At 38.0% G+C, this 21,070-nt stretch overlaps 1 pseudogene; it reads right to left on the reverse strand.

Moving 5' to 3' along the window:
* Window positions 1-294: 294 nt before the first annotated feature.
* On the reverse strand, window positions 295-2,504 carry LOC103418324 (1-aminocyclopropane-1-carboxylate oxidase homolog 1-like; annotated as a pseudogene).
* Window positions 2,505-21,070: the final 18,566 nt, after the last annotated feature.

Consider the following 21,070-nt stretch of genomic DNA (forward strand, 5'->3'; position numbering starts at 1 on the left):
ACTTTGTGTTACTTAGAGAGCAAATTTCTCTCCTCCTTATTACTATAAATAAAGGCACAAAAAATTGAACAATTAACACACAATTCCTCAAACCTATTCTCCACCTTCTTTCTGTCCATGTCGCACCCTTCAGTTAAATATAGGCCACAACAATGGATAATTTAAAAAATGAATTTTTATTAATTTTCAATCTTTTCCAAGAATTAAAGTGAAAAAAAAAAACCTTTGCTCTTTCACATGAAATATAAGCAACATTTCACAATCACAATATATTTCGGTGGATAGGGCCGCCCATTGCCAAAACCAGAATAACACATGATTAATTATTCAACTGCTCGAATATTTGCTGAATACAAATTTAAATAACAGATTCATAGAGTTCTCTGCTTTATTTCGGCATACAGATGATTGAGTAGCTATTCTTATGACTACTCAAGTTGAGCATGCCTAACAGGCTTATTCATTAACAGATGAGAACTTAATGGGCATAAATTTCTTCGCAGCTTGAATTTCACTAAAGGGGAGACAAAATCTATCCCTTTCGTGAGGTAGTGATTCAAATAATCTTTGAAATCAACTTCTTTGTAGATTTGGGGATTTCCGTCTGAAAACAACTCCTTGATTGGTCCAGAAGCATTTGATTTTCCTCCCTGAACATATGGCCTGAAAAAGATTGGCACTGAAATTCTTGGTCCCACCTTCTGCGCTATAACTCTGTGATAGACACTAATGAATCTGCCATTCGTGATGAGCTGCACAAAAAAAACAGCATAAAGTTATTACTATTCTAATTAAATCTAATTTGAATTGTGGGAAGGGAGATTCAAACTTTGGTACAGAGGACCGATTCCCTTTAGCCGACTTGGCTACGCCCAGGTGTACTTATTACGAGTAATTTAGTATAAGGGTTGTCATTTGGACTTTAAAATTGATAGATAATACAATGATAAGTAGGGCTAATTAATCAATGAATTCTTGCCTGCAGAAGGTCACCAATGTTGATAACTAGAGCTCCTTTCTTTGGAGGAACATTAACCCATTGATTATCATATAAAACTTGGAGGCCACCAATTTGGTCTTGTAAAAGTACGGAGATGAAGGTGCCATCAGTGTGCTTGCTAGTGCCCAAAGTTAATTTTGGTTCAGGGCATGCTGGGTAGTAGTGACCAAGAAGAAGTTGCCCCTCAGCGCAACCCATGTCTTTCAGTTTGTTTGGATTAAGCCCAAGAGCCTCAGAAAACAACTCAAACAAAGTATGTACCAATTTCATCACTTTCTCCGAGTACTCTATCACTATTTCTCTGTAAGAATATTTTATGTTAATTTTATAAGAAATTTATAACAAAAATTACAGTACCTTGTAAATCCCAAACTCAGAGAATCAATTAAGAGTAATTTTATTTAACCACCCAACGCTGACCACATACCATTGCATAACGGAGTTAGATTACTGTTAGTGTTATGCGTCTAAATTGCATTATTGATTATTTAATTACCCTACATTTGAATACATACCTGCACACTGAAGGCACCTCTTCTGGCGTTGGTGGATTAGGAGCCATATAACAGGAAAACGTATCCCTCCAATTAGCTTCTTGAGCATGGTACAAATCATAATTGGAGGAATAAAGAACCTTCTTCCCACTCTCACGGGAATACAACTTTTTCTTCAGCTCAGTGTCCCGCTCATGGAACCTACGCATTCCGTCAATCATCCTATCTAAAACATCATCAGAAATTCCATGATTGATCAGCGCAAAGAAACCCCATTTCTCACTTGCATATCGAACTTTCTCAATTACTTCAGCTCGCAAAACTGAGTCATTATGGATGTTTTTTAGGTTAATGATTGGAATACTCAATTGGACATCATCACTTGCCACCTTCCATTCATCATCGCTCAGTTGCTTGGATGAAAAATAGATGGGAGTTTTGTAATGCCTGCATCAAGCAGTCCCTTCACACCACCTTTTGTTTCGTCGAATGCTTTTAATTCCCTTATCCGATCCGTATTACTGTTGGCCTTGACTCCAGCCATTTTCCTTGTCTTGCAAAAACAAGCACGCAAAAGTTAATTACACTAATCATATAGGAAGCACAAATCAAAGAAGATGAGACTCTATGCACTTACCAAGAGGGAGCAGAAACAGCCTACGATGTGTGGTGAGGTCTTAGAACTAGAAATATAAAAGGAAAAAAAATGGCTTTAGGGAAGGTGGATCATGAGGTGGCAGTGTGCATGAACGGGCTTTCTTGAGTTTTCAAAGTAAGTGACACTTGGCTTTCATGCACGCAGGTGATATCTAGCTGATGAGAATACAGGACATGAATCATAAATGTAAAAGTGAAAGTGATGAAAGCAATATTAATTTTAATGAGATTGTAGTGATATCAGAATATCTGAGAATTAATGGAGTCAAAGCTATAGAGTGCATCGTTTGCATCTGCACCCATCGGATCTTATAGGATTGTGTTTTTTAAATCTTTGATGTCCTTTGCTTTCGTTAATATGGACAGGGCAGATTGAGTATTATTATTTTTACCATGTGATCTGATATCCTAGCTAGGGAATACAATAATGAAATGGATAATGCTAGAAAAATTAAATTTGTAGGTAAAACTTACAAATTAAATAATGTGTCACCAATATGAATAAATTTACTCTCTCTAGCATTATCCTATTGGATTTTCACTCATACATCGCGAGTTTGAAACTACTCATTCCTTAAATTATAGTAATAGTTTCAAACTACACGTAATTGCCTACGAATCCATAGACAAACTAAATGCACTAAAATCCATTGCCAAACCGTAGAATAGAAACTACTGGCCCTCTTTTGTAAGTAGTATTTCATTGTACAGTTTTCATTAACTGATCAAATTGTGGAGTAATCTTATATTTATCCACCTCCAAGAATTGACTCAGATAATAACTTCCCTGGACATACGTAACATAAACAGAGGATGACATCTCTAATGTTAAATCCTAATGGCGCACAAGATGAAGCATAAGAGAAGAACCTGCAACAAGGAAGCAACAGATGGATAAAAATCCTAAAGCAAAATAGACTGAATGTCACTTGATAATTCAAACTCAAATACCGAATTAGCTTTGTTTCAAAAAAAAAAAAAAATACCGAATTAGCTCCAGTTCCATCCAAACTTACTCAAAACAACAAAATGCCCCATTCAAACTAGAGAGAACAAATTCAACCTGGAAACCACAATTAGCACTAAACCCAGATAAATTCACACTAAATCATACAAAACCCATCTCACAGTTGAATATCAAAGTACGCAACGAACAAGATTACAAAATAATAGGAATATTATTAAACAAACGAGAATGCCGGAACGGCTACAAAACCCTAAAAGGCTACATTGTGACTAACTTCTTTCACAAACTAAATTACAAGCAATATTTCTAGAGAACTAAACCTAAGAAAACCTAACTCGGATGGGCTGAGCCCAAATCCTAAACTAACAAGCAAAACCCAAATACTAAAATAAACCTAAATACTAATATTTTCCAACACCCTTTGTCAAACTCATGGCGGTACACTACATGAGTTTGCCAAAGTAGATGTGGATGCAAGACTCTAAATTCCAGTGCCAATGCCAATTCTAATGCTAATGCTAATGCCAATACCAATGCCAATACCAATGCCGATACCAATGCCGATGCCAATGCCAATACTAATGCCAATACCAATGCAAATTCCAACTTCCAAACAAACAATCAAAAAATCCAATTTACTATGTCCACAACGTCACTCGAATGATCATCAGTCCAAACATTCGAGTGATCGTCGTAGTGGGAACGACAAACAAACCAAACATATCATATTTCTTTCTTGCCCGTGTGGGCCTAAAACACAATTTTTTTTTCTTCCTTCCTTTTCTCTGCCTTTCTTCAATTCATGCAAAACCAATTGCAGCAAACAAGGCTTGCAAAACCAATTGCAGCAAAAAAATAAAAAACTTCCAGTGCAAAGTCAAACTGTAGAAGGGGACTTCATAGAATTGTGATAAATCTGACTTGAACGAGTTGGGTGCAAATACGGTGAACGGGTGAATGTAGCAGCGGAGATGGTGGTGCGGGTTAGACTGCAGGTGATCCAAGGCGGAGATGAACTTGATTTGAGTTTGTGATTCTCGGGTCTGGGCTTCATCAAACAAGCAAGTGATCAGAGACGAATACGGATGGCGGGGAAGGACCAGAAGGCTGTCAACACAACTGAAAAAATTATCACTTTTTTTCCTTGCAAATTGTCAAACACAACTAGACAATTTGAACATGAACAACAACGGACACAAGCAAACAGATACCAACCCAAAGTAGATTAAATCTCGAAGGATGAAACCTACTCTAATACCAAGTTGAATATCAGAATGCGCAACGAATAAGATTACAAAATAATAGGAATATTATTAAACAAACGAGAATGCCGGAACGGCTATAAAACCCTAAGATGCTACATTGTGGCTAACTTGTTTCTCAAACTAAATTACAATCAATATTATAGAGAACTAAACCTAAGAAACCCTAACTCAAATAGATTAAGCCCAAATCCTAAACTAACAAGAAAAACCCAAATACAAAAATAAACATATATACTAATATTTCTAACATTTACATCATCAATTAATTTAAATTATGCAAACAAAAATAAGGGACGGTGCATGGTGTTGAAATGGGTGGACGGCAGTGGCGCAGGAGAAACTCTTGCAGCCTTTGTTGTTGATTGTCGCCCTCTCCAATGGCAGAATAAAGGTTTTGCAGCCTGCAGATCGTATAATGCCCGAACGTTGTGAAGGCTGAGGTAACAGGGAACCAGTGGTCACCCCTTTAATTATTATTTTTTTCAACAACCGACTAAATGGACGGTGTCGTTTACTTGAGCACTATTTCAAATTTTTTTAATCACTAAATGAACCGAAGTCGTTTTATTTAGGGATTTTTCAGAAGAAAAAAAAAGGTTAGAACACTGCTGCACAGCAGCTATAGAAACCCAGAACACCAGACAGCTCCATGAGCAGCCATTACTTCCGACGGGACCAGAGGGGCAGAACCACCACTTTTGGGCTTGATTTGTGGCAAGTGGAGGGGCGGCTGCCCCCCTCCTTGTCTCTTTGTAGCTTCGTCATTACTAAGATCCCAAAATGAGAGATTATAGATTTCCACATATATTAGTAGATCTTACTTCTATTAGAAAGATAGTACAAACATGTTGTAAAAGTACCATTTTTACGAAAAAAGTTAACTATTACATGACCTAAAGTGAAAACAGAATAAAATTACAATAATGAAAATGCAGCAAAAAAACAAATACATGCGTGAAAGAGAAAATCTAAATAAACTACGTAGACTATTGGGTGTAATTTGTCCATATATATTATATGAAGATGCTAAATGTAAGCTTCAATAAATCAAACCTTAAAACTTCAGAACGTCCTTTCCAATGCAAGAACTCTAAATTTCTCTGAAGTTCTCTCTATCTTCCTTATTCGCTTGTTTTTTTTTATTTCTCATTGCTCTCCTTCAATGTGAATCAACCTATTTATAGCCATTTCCACCATCGCTTCTACCTATTATAGACTGTTCACTCCCATCTAGCATATGTACCTCCTCTGCCAAACCTAGCTACACTCGTCAGCATACTACAGTAGTTTGTTGAGTAATATACAACAACGAGGAAACCTACTTTACATCCCTCCTTAAGGTACCTAACACAACCAAGAAACAATGTAGATTAGGAGAATGACTTACAGTTATGGATAAATCGACACAATGACATCTTTAAGATTATGGTTTATTAAACAAACAAAGAGGTGTAAATTTTCGTCCACATCTTTTTTTATTGGTGCAGAATGCCAAATGACGATGTATTCGTGTTATGTAAATTGTTTTCATAGACTAGCCACAACAAAGGTATTTAATGGTGCTGGGAAATGAAAACCAATTTGAGCTTAAATTAGTTATTGGTGCCAATGTTGATTGGTTGGATGTTTTCATTGCGATGCGAAAACTTTGCCGTCCATTTCCTTGTAGCATGCCAACTCGGGGACTTCTAATAAATAGAAATGTAAGCTGGTTGTAGGGAAAAAGCATAAGGTTGTTGAAGACGGGTACATCATGTAATTGTGATTATTCTTATTTTGAAAAGCAATATCATTAGGGGATATAGGTAGAATTTTGCCCAACCTTGGAATAAATGTTGTGTGTATTATCTTATTATTTTTTTGTTTATTTTATTCTACTCAAATGCAATTTATGTTGTGGTTGGTTGTAATCTGAATCTTGGTTATGCAAAGCCAAAAGTTGGGCTTTTCCAGCTCATGATAAGTTGGATTAAATTATTTTCCCAATTAAAGTTGTTTTTCAATTGGAGTGGTTTTCCCAATTGGAGATGGTTTCTCATTTGGAGTTGTTTTCCCAATTAGAGTGGTTTACCGAATTGAAGTTTGTTTACCAATTTAAGCTGTTTTTCCAATTGGAGTTAGTTTCTCAATTGGAGAATGATTCATAACTAGATTCCAATTAGGATTAGTAATCCTTATTGAAAAAGACTTTAATTATGTCTATATAAATGGGCTATTCTACTAGTTTTAAATTGGAGGCAAACAATAAGTTGTATACCACTGAAGGAGTTAGAGTGAGAGATGGGCAAAGTGTGTACGAGAGAAAAGAAAAAAGATAAATATTTCTTGTTCTTGTTTTTCAAGTTTTTCGTCAAGTTTTAATTCTAGTGACTTGGCAAGATTATCCTTCTTACTAATTATTGATAAAGTGAAGATCGATGTTTGCTCCGTCCCAAACGGTGTCAGAAAGCAGACTCATGTTAATTTATGGTGTTAATTGTCTTGGTTATTTTATTTTTGATTACCAAGTTTATTTATTTTTTTTTTTCCATTCTTAACACAATATTCACAAGAACTCTTCCAAGGACTATAAGTGTGGATGCAAATTTCCGGCTTCTTCTTCTTGGACGAAAATACACCTACAAAACAATTAACACCTTAGGTCAAGACCAAGAGCCTCACGTGCCCACGATGATTTTTGAGGGGGGGGGCAGCTTTGGCCGAAGAACCTCTGATGCCAAAGTTAAAATTTGAGGGAAAAGTGTTTAGAGAATTTTGGAGAATTTTGCAAGAGAGTTGGAATTAGGTTTTTGGGAGAAATGGGAGCTATTTATAGGGGTGTGGCCAGCCCCTATTTGGAGAAAAGGGGTCCGGCCACTTATGGTGGATTTTTGGTGTAATTGCAAGGTATTATGTCAAAATAATATCTTGCAATCAATTAGGAAATTAATTAATTAATTAATCAATTAATTTATGTAATTAATCCTATTTTGAATGAATAATTGAAGGTTACCTTGTGGGGAGGATTTGATGAGGATGGATGAAATAGGTTTTGAATAAATACCTATTTTGGTCACTTTTGACCTTGATTGAGTCATGATTATCCGCTGCTTGAGCGTAGGAGTTCCAGTGTGCCTTGAGGGTAATTTTGTCTTTTTAACCCAAGAATCTACGTGTCGCCTCCATATTTTTCTTGATTATTTTTTGCTCCACAAATGCCCCCACACCTATCGGGCTGCTCGCAGGAAGAGGCAACAGGTGTAAAGATCTTCTTGCTTTAGGAAACATTGGATTGTTTCCTATTTTGATGTAGATTCCCTCTTTAATTGGAAATTAGATCCTTCTAGGAAAGGAAAATAAATTTCTCCCAAAGTCTATTTAAGTCTACCTTAAGTAGATTATTAAATCAACTTTGGAGAGTAATTTATTCTACCCTACAAGAGAGAGAAAGCTAGAGGATATTTGTTCCCTCTCCCCTAGCAATCCTCTACACTTGCCCATGCAAAGGGCTATCTTATGTTGCTTTCTTCATCTTCACGCCGCTCCAAGGTAAGAAAAAAATTAATTTTCCTTATTTTCTCAATTTTTGGGAGCCTCAGGGCTTGAAATTTGGCTCGACAGGGGTCGAGGATGTGTGAAAAAGGGCTTGGAGAAGTTCACGATATTGTTGTCATGGGTGGCGAGATGTGGCGTGGTGGCGGCTCAGCTCATCTCGGGCCGAGGGATGGCGTGGCTGGCATAGGGCAAGAAGCTGGGCTGGATGAATGGGTTTCGGCCCTCGGAAAGGAATGGAAGAGCAGGGCGCTGGCCCATTTTTCTTCTATTTGGGCCATGAAGCCTGTGGGCTGAGGAAGTATCTGCCCAGGCCGCAGGGCCTGGCATGGTTGCTAGGCTTCTGCGGCTTGGGCCGTGAGTAGGTTTTTTTTTTAATACTGGGCTCGGGCCCGTGTATGAGAGGAGAAAATGAAAGTAGCAGGCCGCTAGGCTTGGCCCGCGTGCTTAGACCGAAGATTGCTTCATTTGTTTTTTATGGCTAGGCTCGGACTCATGTCCAAGGGAGAAAAAAGAAGCCAAGGGCTTTAATTGGGCCATGGGGCTGCTGCGCTGTGTCTTTTTTTTTTTTTGTTTTTTTGCTAGCAGTCGTCTAACGAATTTTCTTCTTGTCTTTGTAGAATTTCTTCAAGCATGTCTTCCTCGAGCCACAAGAATGACGATGGTGTGCCGTCATACAGTGGGGCTGAGAGAGCCATCAAGTTTCACCCCTACTATTTTGTGTTGGTATTTACTTTTTCCATTCCGTGTTTCTTTCAAGAAGTGCTCTGCTCCATGAAGTGTGCCCCCGCTCAATGTTCTTCGAATGTGGTCCATGTGATGGTGGGGTTCCTCAATCTGAGCCAGTTCAAGTAGTTCCTAAGTGATCCGGAGTCACAGTTGTTAAGAATGAAGCTAATGAGCTAGTGCCTACATGTGTGCAAAATAGTTGGAGAGTCTATACAGACTATCGAAAGATAAACAGCACCACACACAATGATCACTTTCCAATCCCATTCATTGATCAAATGTTTGAAAGGTTAGCTGGTCATTCTCATTATTGCTTTCTTGATGGCTATTCTGGATATAATCACATTGCAGTTGCTCTGAAGGATCAAGAAAAGATGACTTTCACATGTCCATTTGGCATATTTGCATACCGAAGGATGCTATTTGGACTTTGCAATGCCCCCGCCACATTTTAAATGTATATGGAAAGTTTGATCATGTCCACCCTTGGAGTTGATTGCAGAATTGATGTTTGAGGCTCATCGCTTGATTTTACTACAAAATGGGGAAGTTTTCAGTCCAAATGCTTTATTTTGTTTCTTATTATTTTATTTTATTTTTATTTTATGCATTATTGTGTTTTTTCTGACATTGGGGACAATGTCCAATTTAAGTTTTGGGGTAAGGATTGAAAAAAATGACCAAATTGAAATTTTTTGTACCTTCAACTAAAAACTGATTTGATTTGTTTCTGTGTTGTTTCTTTTTGTTTTCTTAGTTAGTTTTATTTACTCTAAACAAAAACACAAAAACATTCAAAAAATCCAAAAATCCAAAAATATAGTATTTTTTTTTCTTTTATTTGTTTTGAATTAGATTCCAGACCCAATGATATAATTGGATTGAATTTGAACCATGGGGATCAAGAACTTAGTAAGCATGTGTTGTGTGAAATTCCTTGTTCCCTTGTTAGCCTTGTACATGTGTTGATCATCTTTGAAAAACCAAATGCACATAGCCTTGTTGATGTGAAACTAAACCATGACTTAAAGCTTCGTATGTGAATATAGTGAACATATACAACCTATGTGAGTTTTTGAGCCTATTGAAAGTGTGTGCATTTTTGATACACTCATATTCTTTCATGTGTGATGAACTGATGTGACTTACATCTCTAGAACTTGTGTAACAATCTTTTGAAATGTTTGTCATTTGATTGCATGAACTTGAAAAGGATAGAGGCATTAGGTTTATCACCATGGCCCAAATAAGCATGTTTCGTAAAGAAAAATGATATCATTAGATTGCCAATTTGAGCCATATATGTGGAGCCTTTTATTTCTTATCACCAAATATTCCTTTTATTTCTTATCACCAGATATGTCTACCCTTATACCTTAAACATTTTTCCTTACCCTTTCCAAGCTAGCTAGTGAGCAATGTGAGATTGTCTTATGAGAAATGTTTGTGAAGTACTTTGAAGGAGTTTGGCAAAAGAATAAGTGTGGGGGTATTTGATGTTTGTATTTAGTTATGTACAAAATCGCTTAAAAAAAAAGAAGAAGAAGAAGAAGAAGAAAAGAAAAATTGTATACAAAACAAATAAAAAGTTTTGTTTTAAGTTTCAGTTTAGGAGTGTGGTTGGAAGTATTAGTAGAGTGGCTAGAGAGCTTGAGTACTTATAAATCTCAACAAGAGAATTGCTTGCAATGTAGCTTGGAACTTGTGTTTACCTATCCTTTCATTTCAATAACCCTCTTCCTAAGCCTCATTACATCCAATAAAAGTTCTCTTGATTTAAGTTTTGCAATTATGATTGTGGAGATGAGATCTTTATGCAAGCTTATGGTAGATCTTTCACATTTGATTCTTTGAGCAAAACATGTTAAACTAAACATTTGGGTGATTAAGTGTATGTCCCGTGAGGTGGTTACTAGTTTGCATGTGGTGTTTAAAAAAACTTGAAATTGCATTAGCATGGCTATTACACACACTACACTTCCAGGATGATTAAAAGGTTACTGCTAACATTTGAATAAAGAAGATGAGTTTGGATTAGCAGGTTTAGTGCTAGCCAAGGTTCTTGATGATTTGTTTTCTTGAATGACTATGACGGTCACATAGTGGGGAACTAATGTTTTTCATGTTTTCTTTGTTTTGCTCGAGGACTAGCAAAAGCTAAGTGTGGGGGTATTTGATAAGCTCATATTTATATATATTTTACATCAAATTCACTTGTCTTTTCTTAGTTATTCCTTATATTTTTGAGCTATTTACTTTGTTTTTGTGCTTTGTAGGATTTGTCAAGCAAAGAAAAGAAAAATAGCATAAGTGGGATTTTAAGTAACAAATTTGTCAAAACTGCCTATGCAAATCAGCTGACTTTGGCAGCAAGTCGCGATCAGCTCAGAATGAATTAGAGAATGAGTTATGACCATTTTAATACTAAAAGGTTCACAAGAGGCTGAGCAGTTTGTAACTAACAAGAAAGCATTGAAAGCAATAAATCCAATAAATCTAGCAGCCAAAACTGATGTAGCCAAGAACAAGCCAGCTGACACCCATTCAAATATCAGAGGAAATGGAATTAAAGATGAGGATTAAGTGGGAGTAATTGGCATAAAGGCTACCCAAAGAGTTACAAGTGTTTTATCATTTTCTCTCACTTATTGCCATCACTAAATGGCTATTAGTGGGTGAGTTAAGGAGAAGAGAATGGGGCAACAAGTTAAAAAAAAAGGAGAAAGGCTACAGGTTGCAGCAAAAAGGTGGGAAGAATAAAAAAATAGAACAAAAATAAAAAGGGAAACAAAAGGGGAGCTGACGAAAAGCAATAGAGGAGGAAGGAGGAAATATTGGCATTCTCTTATTTCAGTTTTATCTTCTCAAACTCATGTCTTTCTTTTGGTTTAATTGGAGAATTATGTATAACTAAATTTTTAGTAGTTAGGGGCTATTTTGAAGCCCCGAATATGATTGCAAGTTTGTTATGACATTTCATTGAATTACTTTTATGAATGGATGAAAATTGATTCACTACTTGTCTCATTGATGAATTCTTTATGTGTTTTCTACGGATGCATACTTAGTAAGCATATCTAGGATTCTAATGCTATGAATATGTGTGTGCCTGCCCTTGTCGAATGAGGACCTACATATGTTCTAGAGTAATACATGTTAATTGCGATTAACATGTGAACTAATTTCTAGGATAAGTAAGACAACGCTAGTACTTACGATGCCTTGTGATGACTCAAACTCTTTTCATTCTTAATGATTTGTACTTGTTAAATCTATGAACACGCTATTCTAGATTGCATGCTAGGGACTAAGTTAAGTTGAAAATGCCATTTTCTTAACATTCTACATAAGAAAGAGTAATAGGTTGAGTTATAACATTGAGCCAACTTGAGCATCTTCATCCCGAAATAAAAGGAATTTGATGAAACATAAAATTTTTGCATTATTATTTGGTGGTGGATAGCAATTCCCCTAACCCGTTTTTCTTAATTTGTGAACTATTTAAAATTTGTTTCTATCCTGTTTTTGTTTGATTTAATTTAAATAGCAAATAAAATCCAAAAATACCAAGCATTTCTGTGAGTGTAGCACTATGTGTCTAATGTCTTCATATAAAATTTCATAGACATTAGATAAGCGTAAGTCAGTCTAATAATTATTTTTCAGTGGCTGGTCAATAGGGACAACAACCCAATTTTTGTGACATTTTAAGTAGTTAGATAAAACAATCTTCTGCAGGAAAGACCCTTATTTTCATATGTTACAATTGACAAATCTTAGTGTTAATAAGGAAAATCAATAGGACATTTGTGTGCTACTTTGTAGTGTGCTTTTAATCCTATCAAATTTTTGGCGCCGTTGCTGGGGATTGTTATTTCTAATTACTTATTTTTCTATTGTTTTCTTTTCTTGTCTAATTAGTGTTTTTGTTTTTGTTTTTATTTCAGGTACTCTTTGTAGTATATGCATACTCAAAGGTTCAAAAGCATTGATCTAGCTTCATATGATCCTGAGCTTGAACGAACACTTTGAAAGCTTCAGAGAAAAATCAAGCAGAAGCGTGCATCGGTGTTTTTACCATCATCTTCTCCACCACATTTGAGTTCGGAAGAGGAGGAAGAACCACAAGAAGGCATGGCTAATAACCATACTTTAAGGGAGTTGGCAACACCAAATACAGATCAACAACCATTGTGCATCACATATCCAAATGCAGAAGGAGGATTTGAGCTTAAGTCCGGCATGATTCACTATTTGTCTAAGTTCCATGGCTTCTCAATAGAGGATGCCAATAAGCATCTCATGGAGTTTCACGTGGTATTTTTGGGAATGAGACAAGCAAATGTGGATGAGGAGCAAGTCAAGTTGAGGGCATTCCTATTTACATTAGAAGCTAAGGCAAAGGAATGGCTTTATAATTTACCTCCGGGATCAATGCACACATGAAACCAGGTGAAGCAAGCATTCTTGGAGCAATATTTTCCAGCCACAAAAGCTGCAAGCATAAGGAAAGACATATGTGCAATCCGACAACAACATGGAGATCCCTTTGGAGGTTACTATGAGCGGTTCACGCATTTGGTTGCATCTTGTCCTAATCATCAGATTTCAGAGCATCTTCTAATACAGTACTTTTATGAAGGATTATGTGGTACTGATCATGTAATGCTTGATGTAGCAAGTGGATGAGCATTCATAGACAAGACACCAACAAATGCTAAGGCATTATTGAAGAACATTGCTAGCAACACACGACAATTTGGAAGGAGAGATGAGCTACATCTTAAGAAAGTTCACGAGGTAAGTGCTAATTCTAGTATTGAATTACAATTAGCTAACTTGACTAATCTTGTGCAACAGGTTATGGTGGCTCCAAAACAGTTATGCAGTGTATGTTCAATGATGGGACATGCCACAAACATATGCCCTTCATTGATGGATCCAGGTGGTCTCGAGCAAGCTAATGTGTTAGGAGGGTTTCAAGGGCAACAAAGGCAAAAGTATGATCCATACTCCAACAACTATAACACGGGGTGGTGCAATCACCCACACTTAAAGTGGAACAATCAAGACAACGGATAATAATCTATTCCCAACAACTATAACCATCCACCTGGCTTCTTTCAAGCAAAACCCCAAACACCATTTCAGCCTCAACAACAACAAGCTCTAAGTAAGTCTCTTGGGGATTTAATTGCTTCTTTAGCCAACTCTACTCAATCTCATCAACAGAAAACAGACAAAGCAATTGAAAACCTTAAGCACCAAATGAGTCAGTTAGCAAGTTTGATGGGGCCACAACACCAACCAGGAAGGTTGCCTAGCCAAACTGTGGTGAATCCAAATGCGGAGCAGATGAATGTTGTGACTTTAAGGAGTGAAAAAGAAGTTTTTGAGAGGATGCAAAAGAGGACTAGAAAAGATACAAATGAGCAAATGGAGCTACAAACCAAAAATCTTGAGCAAGATGAGGCTTCAACAGAAACTGAAAAGTCTCCTAAAGCTACAGAATTGAACAAAAACAATTCTGATAAGGTAAGTAAAAAAGTTCAAAATTCATTTAACTTATATGTCCCTGTTCCTTTTCCTCATAGGTTTATGAAGTCTAAGAAAGAGCAAACTGATAAGGAAATCTTGGATACTTTCCGGAAAGTCCAAGTGAACTTACCTCTTTTAGATGCCATAAAACAAGTGCCCAAGTATGCAAAGTCCCTTAAAGAACTTTGTACAAACAAGAGGAGATTCAATGATCCAGAAACTGTGGCCTTAAGCGATGAAGTATTAGCTGTTTTGCAGTGAAAGCTGCCAACGAAGTTGAAAGATGCCGGTAGCTTTACCATTCCATGTGTAATCGAAGGGAAAGAGTTTGGGAGAGCATTGTGTGATTTGGGGGCATCTATCAATTTGATGCCATATTCAGTGTATGAATCATTGAACCTTGGAGAATTGAAGGAAAATGGTAGTAATCCAGTTGGTAGATCATTCAAATAGATATCCTAAAAGCCTATTGAAGGATGTACTTGTGCAAGTGAGTGAGCTCATTTTTCCCGCTGACTTTTTTGTTCTTGAGATGGAACATGACCCTATGCCTACTGCACTTCCTCTTATATTGGGAAGACCATTCCTTAAAATGGCACGTACGAAGATTGATGTCTACGATGGTACCTTAAGTATGGAAATTGATGGACAAAGCATCAAGTTCAAAATCTTCAATGCTATGAGGTACCCTAGTGATTTTGAATCTTGTTTTTTCTATTGATGCATTTAACTATTTTATGCAGGATTGTTTTAATGAAGGTGTGGGACAAGATAATTTAGATGCCTTGTGATGACTCAAACTCTTTTTGTTCTTAATGATTTCTACTTGTTAAATCTATGAACAGGCCATTCTAGATTGCATGCTAGGGACTCAGTTAAGTTGAAAATGCCATTCTCTTAACATGCTACATAAGAAAGAACAAAAAGAATTTGAATGAAACATAACATGAGCCAACTTGAGCATCTTCATCCCGAAATAAAAAGAATTTGAATGAAACATAACATGTTTGCATGATTATTTGGTGGTGGATAGCAATTCCCCTAACCCATTTTTCTTAATTTGTGAACTATATAAAATTTGTTTCTGTCCTGTTTTTTTCGATTTAATTTAAATAGAAAATCAACTCAAAAAATCCCAAAAACTTGTGTGAGTGTAGCTCTATGTGTCTAGTGTCTTTATATAAAATTTTGTAGACTTTAGATAAGTGTAAGTCGGTCTAATAATTATTATTCGGTGGCTGATTAGTAGGGACAGCAGCCCAGTTTTTGTGACATTTTAAGTAGTTAGATAAAACAATCTTCTACAGGAAAGACCCTTATTTTCATCTGCTACAATTGACAAATCTTAGTGTTAATAAGGAAAATGAATAGGACATTTGTGTGCTACTTTGTGGTGTGCTTTTAATCCTGTCAGTCGATCACGAATGCGGTTTTCTCCTTGTCGGGGTTGTACATGGATATTTGGTTGTAGCCAGACTAGGCATCCAATAAACTGAGTAACTGGTTCCCAGAAGTCGAATCTACTAATTGATCGATTCGGGGAAGTGGATAAGGATCCTTTGGGCATGCTTTGTTAAGGTCAGTCTAGTCTACGTAAACTCGCCACTTGCCATTCTCTTTCTTCTTTACTAGCATGATGTTGGCAAGCCATGCTGAGTACGCTACCTCTTTTATGAATCCAATGTCCAATAGCTTCAATTACCGCTTCGATGATCACCACTAGTTCAGGTGCGAAATGTCTTCTCTTTTGGATCACCAGTTTGGCAGCGAAGGCGATGTGTAGCTTGTGGCAAGTTATTTCGGGGGTGATGTGTAGCTTGTGGCAAGCTATCTTGGGGTCGATGCCGAGCATGTCGGAACGTGACCATGCAAAGACGTCACGATTTTCTCTAAGAAAAGCCGTGAGTTCTTCCTTCTCTGCCAGGCTCAGACGGGAGTCAATTCTAGCCATCTTTTCCAACTGCTGAGGATCAAGAATGATGTCCTCGGTGTCCTCTTCGGGTTTCCATCCTATCTCGTTTGTTGGTGAGTTAGCTTGGACTTTATCTTCTTGATCTGTTTGCTGTAATTGCTATTTTGTAGCTTCATTGTCCCTTTGGAGCTCAGTAGCCTGTACGAAGGTAAAGGTCTTCTTCTTTGATTCCTTCAGTACTTGCACAGTGCATCGTCAAGATGCGGCCTGGTCAGACTTGATTTCTCTAACTCCTTCTCTCGAGATGCAGAATCTGATTTTTTTTATACTTAACAAAAGTGACGGCATCTAGCTTCATTAACCAAAGTCTCCTTAGAATCCCATTGTAGGGTGACAGGTCGCTTACTATTGTGAATGTCTGATTTGAGACAACTGGCGGTGTTTTCACGTCAAGTGTGATGTGGCCGATGGTAGTTGAGGTGTGTCCATTGAATATAGTAAGTACCTTCGCTTGGCGTATGATTGTACTTTCTAGGCCCATCTTCTGAATTGTTAAGAGCTGAAGTAGGTTGACTGCATTTCCATTATCCACCATCACTCTATCGATTATGGCATGGGCCAGTTGGACATATACTACTAGTGCGTTATCATGCGAGAAATCAACGTCTTAAGCATCCTACTCGGTGAAGCCAATGACGGGTCCAGGTTAGGTGTCGACTACTTGGACTTGCGAGACTAGTAGAGCCTGCTGGATCATCCTCTTCTTTGAATTGTTGGTGGCCCCCAAATGCTTAGGTTTGATGAAGATGCCATTGATATGAATCATCTTATTAGGCAATTCTTCGTTAGCATCTGCGTTCCTTCTAGGCTACGCAGCCAGCTTATCCAAGTATATGTCGACCTTGCCTTATTTCACAAGCTTCTTTAGGTAGTTCTTCCAAGTGCAACAGTCGTCAGTCGTGTGACCAGAACCTTGGTGGAATGTGCAGTACTTAGTGTGATCTAACTTGGAAGTATCTCCCTTTGATTGCTCTGGCAACTTGAACCATGGCTCGTTCTTGATGTCACGAAGGATTTAGTGGATCAGGATTGAGAACTTAAAGTAGTTCTTAGTTGTTAGGCTTTCTTTGGTTGTGGGTCGATCCCTATGCTTGGCTTCCTACCTGTTTTTGTTGTATTGCTTCCTATCCTTCTTCATTTGAGCTATTGCTGAGTCTTTCCAAGGCTACTTGGGTGCCTTGTCTGCTCGCCGAACCTCATCCCAAAGTGCATGTTTCTTTGCTAGAGCGAAAGAGTCTGCCATAGTTGGATCTTCTTTCATGATCGATTCCCCAAACAGTGAGTGGTCTGCTATGAGTCATTTTTGAAAGGCTACACTTGCTATCGAGTCATCGCATCTAACTACCTTCTTCTTATCTGCTTTAAACCTCTTTACATAGTTGCAGAGCAACTCCTTTGGGTTCTTTTTCATGTTAAACAAGTGATCGAACTTCTTTTTGATCGAGCGGTAGGACGAATATTCTTTGGTGAAAACCAAAGAAAGATCATCGAAACTTCGGATGGACCGTGGTGGCAAGGTGTGGAACTAATCTTGTGCTTCGCCTTGCAAAATGATGGGGAATATCTTGCACATAAGGGCATCGTTGTTCCAATAAATGACCATTATGCTTCAGTAGTTCTTCAAGTACCTTTCCATATCTCTATCTCAAGATGTGAAATGTGGCACACTGAATTTATGTGGAGGCTCCGCCTGCTTGATCTCGTCCGTGAAGGGTGACCTGCTCATATTGGTCATGTCCCGTCGTAGCGTTTCATCGGCGACTTCATTGCATTGGAAATCATGCAATCGCTCGTTTAAAAGCCTATTTACCTCTTCTTGAATATGTTTTTGTTGGGGTAGTGGAGCTCTCGGCTACCTCTAGTCTTAACCTACCAGTCTAGGCTATTTTTCTACATGTTCGGCTTGTCTATTCCGCAGCGGCGGTGCATGTGGTTCGTTCCTAACAGGAGAGGGAATTGTTCCCAGGCTGCCGATTGAACTTGAGCTGGATTAACTGACTACTCCTCTCCGTCCTTCATGCTGCCTACTCCAATGTGAGGTGGATGTTGCTTCTTGCGGGTTTAGTCGCGAATGAACACTTCGCCGGGAAGGTTGCTCATGTTAACTATCGGAATGTGGCCCCAACCGTGAATGTATGCTCGTCCATGGCCCTAGTCGAGATTGCACACTCCTAAGATGGGAGTATACGCTATCTCAGGGAGCCTAGTCGGGAATGTACACTGCCAGAACGTTCAGTTCATGGCTGGTCGAGTGGCTGCTTGCCAGGACACTGCTGGAAAAGTTCTTCGTCTACCTTTGCCTTACTTCGAGACACCTCGTTTGGGGCACGTTACATCTCGGTGCGTTACAAGAGCTAATTCACCAAGGTCGTCTGTTGTGCAATGGCACTCGTCAACTCTATGACTTGTCGAGACAAGTGATGTTCTCCATTTAGGTTGGAAGAGCTTGGAAAGAATGTCCCTCCATGAACAGTGGAAGTGTGGTAGACTCCGGACGCGAGATTTGAGTTTGGAATGTCAAATCCGCAGAAAAATAGGGTGAAAATGCCTCCGGTTCAATCGTCAGTCTAAAAATTTGGAGCCAGAATGGTTGAACTACCAATTTAGGTTGCTTGGAAAGCCACGGAAGTGGGCTGCTCGGAGTGCAACACACATGGGTGCGAGGCTAAGGTTCACTCCGCAATGTGTTGGGCTCAAGTTAGGCTTGAGTAGCTCAGGGGCCGACTCACCTTAAGATTAGGCCTTTGTGGGCTTGGATGGCATGGCTTGGGCCATGGTCATGGCGTCGTGGACCTTGTTGAGAGTAGCTGCCCTGGTGACCACCGTGGTGGTAAAGGAAATATTTGTGAAAACAAGTTCATTTGAGCAACATCTATGCATGCAATTAACAATTAAATGGCCAAATCATGCTTGTATGCACTCAAAAACAAAATTTTTCCCATGAAATTCAAGGCCTAGTAATGGTGGTGAACCAAAACTCAACTCAAATCTTAAAGAAAAGAGTTGAGAAATTTTTATACCTTTGAAGCATCTCTTTGCTTAGCAAATGATATTCACCCATGTGAGGGCCTTCTTTCCTTAGTCTCCTTGCTCCTTGACTCAATGGATCTGGATGGAGGAACTTTGCTTCTTAGCTCTATGACTTCTTGGATGGATGAAGGAATGAATTCTCCAAGTTCCCAAAATAGGGAACCTCTAAGTCTCTACACCAAGGAGAGCATTGAGGAAGAGATGAGTGACCTAAAGGAAGAAAGATTGCTAGCTATTTTCCTTTAGGGTAGCCAACCTCCTAAGAGAAGAGAGAGCTTTGTGTTCTCATCTTTTCTCTCTAGAAAACCCTTATGAACTTTTGGCTATATAGTCACTTCACTTAAGTGAAAAAAAAAGAACCAAAACCCATTCATTTACAATATGGCCGGCCTTCTAAAGGCTTCAGGCTGTTTGGGCCCTTTTGAGTATTTAGTCATTAAGTTGTCATACAACTTAAGTTAATAGGCTTGACGGTTCTAAGCCTAATGGGCCTTGAGGTCGAATAATTACTCAAAAGCTAAAATGAACTTATTCATTTGATTAATTAACATATTAATTAATCCTAGCCATAAATAATTAAACCATTTAATTATCCTTACTCATCTCCGTTGTTTCTTCAATCTCTACCTTACACGGTGTACGATCCATTATGTTCCTTTTAGTGAGGCAATGGGTAATTAGAACTCTTCAAATCGATTGTGAATTGAAACATACTTTCAATTCTCCCTTTAGTGATAATACACCTTTAGTGCTTCAACAAACCATGAGTGACACCTAGCAGTATATCATGGCTACCTAAGCTAATCAGAAGAGGTGGAGAACCTATTTAGTTTAGGATTACAATGCAATACGGTCTTTCTCTAATACAATACTCTTGACCACATTGTTTGGTTTGATGGTTTATTCATGTCTACTATCCAATGTGATTCTTTTACTTATATGATTACCTTGAATGTGATTTGGAACAACTTCCTAAATCTCATTCATACTCTGGCTAAAGATTCTTAATCATACCATAGAGTATTCTCCCTCAAACGATTTGAAGGTTAGAGATCCCTTATTGTGCATTCACTTGCCTCCATGGCTAAGTGGCTTAACCCTAACTATGTCGTGGACATCCTTTGACGGAGTGACTTTGATATAGTCAAAGATCAAGAACCTAACCACAAGACAATTATGATGCCTCAGGTTAAAGAACTAATTTGCATTATCCCAACCATGAGTTCTCATGTGACATGAGTATAAGAACTCCTCATTGATCGCGTTCAATGGACTCATTCTCTATTGAGCACCTACATTCTTGTCTTGGTGTCAATCACACCAATGACTCGAGACTAGTCACTCTCTCTAAGAGAAGACATAGCACATACTGATCTTAACGGACTGTTAATGCCCAATTGGCAATCCTATGATCAGGAATGTTTAGGATATGTATACGAAAAAGAATGGTCTCATGAATATAACTTCTTTAGATCACATTCGCCCAATTACATATTCCTTGGACTTATCATTTTAGCATATAACATTTATATGAGACAGCTTTAAACAATAATCTTTGCCTTTTATATTAAACTAGATTAGATTAACATGTGAAATGTCCGTAAAGTATCATCATATTATTGGCTTTAGGACAGATTTCCAACAATCTCCCACTTGCATTAAAGCCAATCAGCTTGGTCATCAGTGATGATACCTCTTCTGAAATTAATCAATTAATTTAGGTAATTAATCCTATTTTGAATGAATAATTGAAGGTTACCTTGTGGGGAGGATTTGATAAGGATGGATGAAATTGGTTTTGAATAAATACCTATTTTGATCACTTTTGACCTTAATTGAGTCATGATTGTCCGCTGCTTGCGCATAGAAGTTCTGGTGTGCCTCAAG

Source organism: Malus domestica, chromosome 16 (genome assembly GCF_042453785.1).
Source record: "Malus domestica chromosome 16, GDT2T_hap1".
Classification (NCBI taxonomy): Eukaryota; Viridiplantae; Streptophyta; class Magnoliopsida; order Rosales; family Rosaceae; genus Malus; species Malus domestica.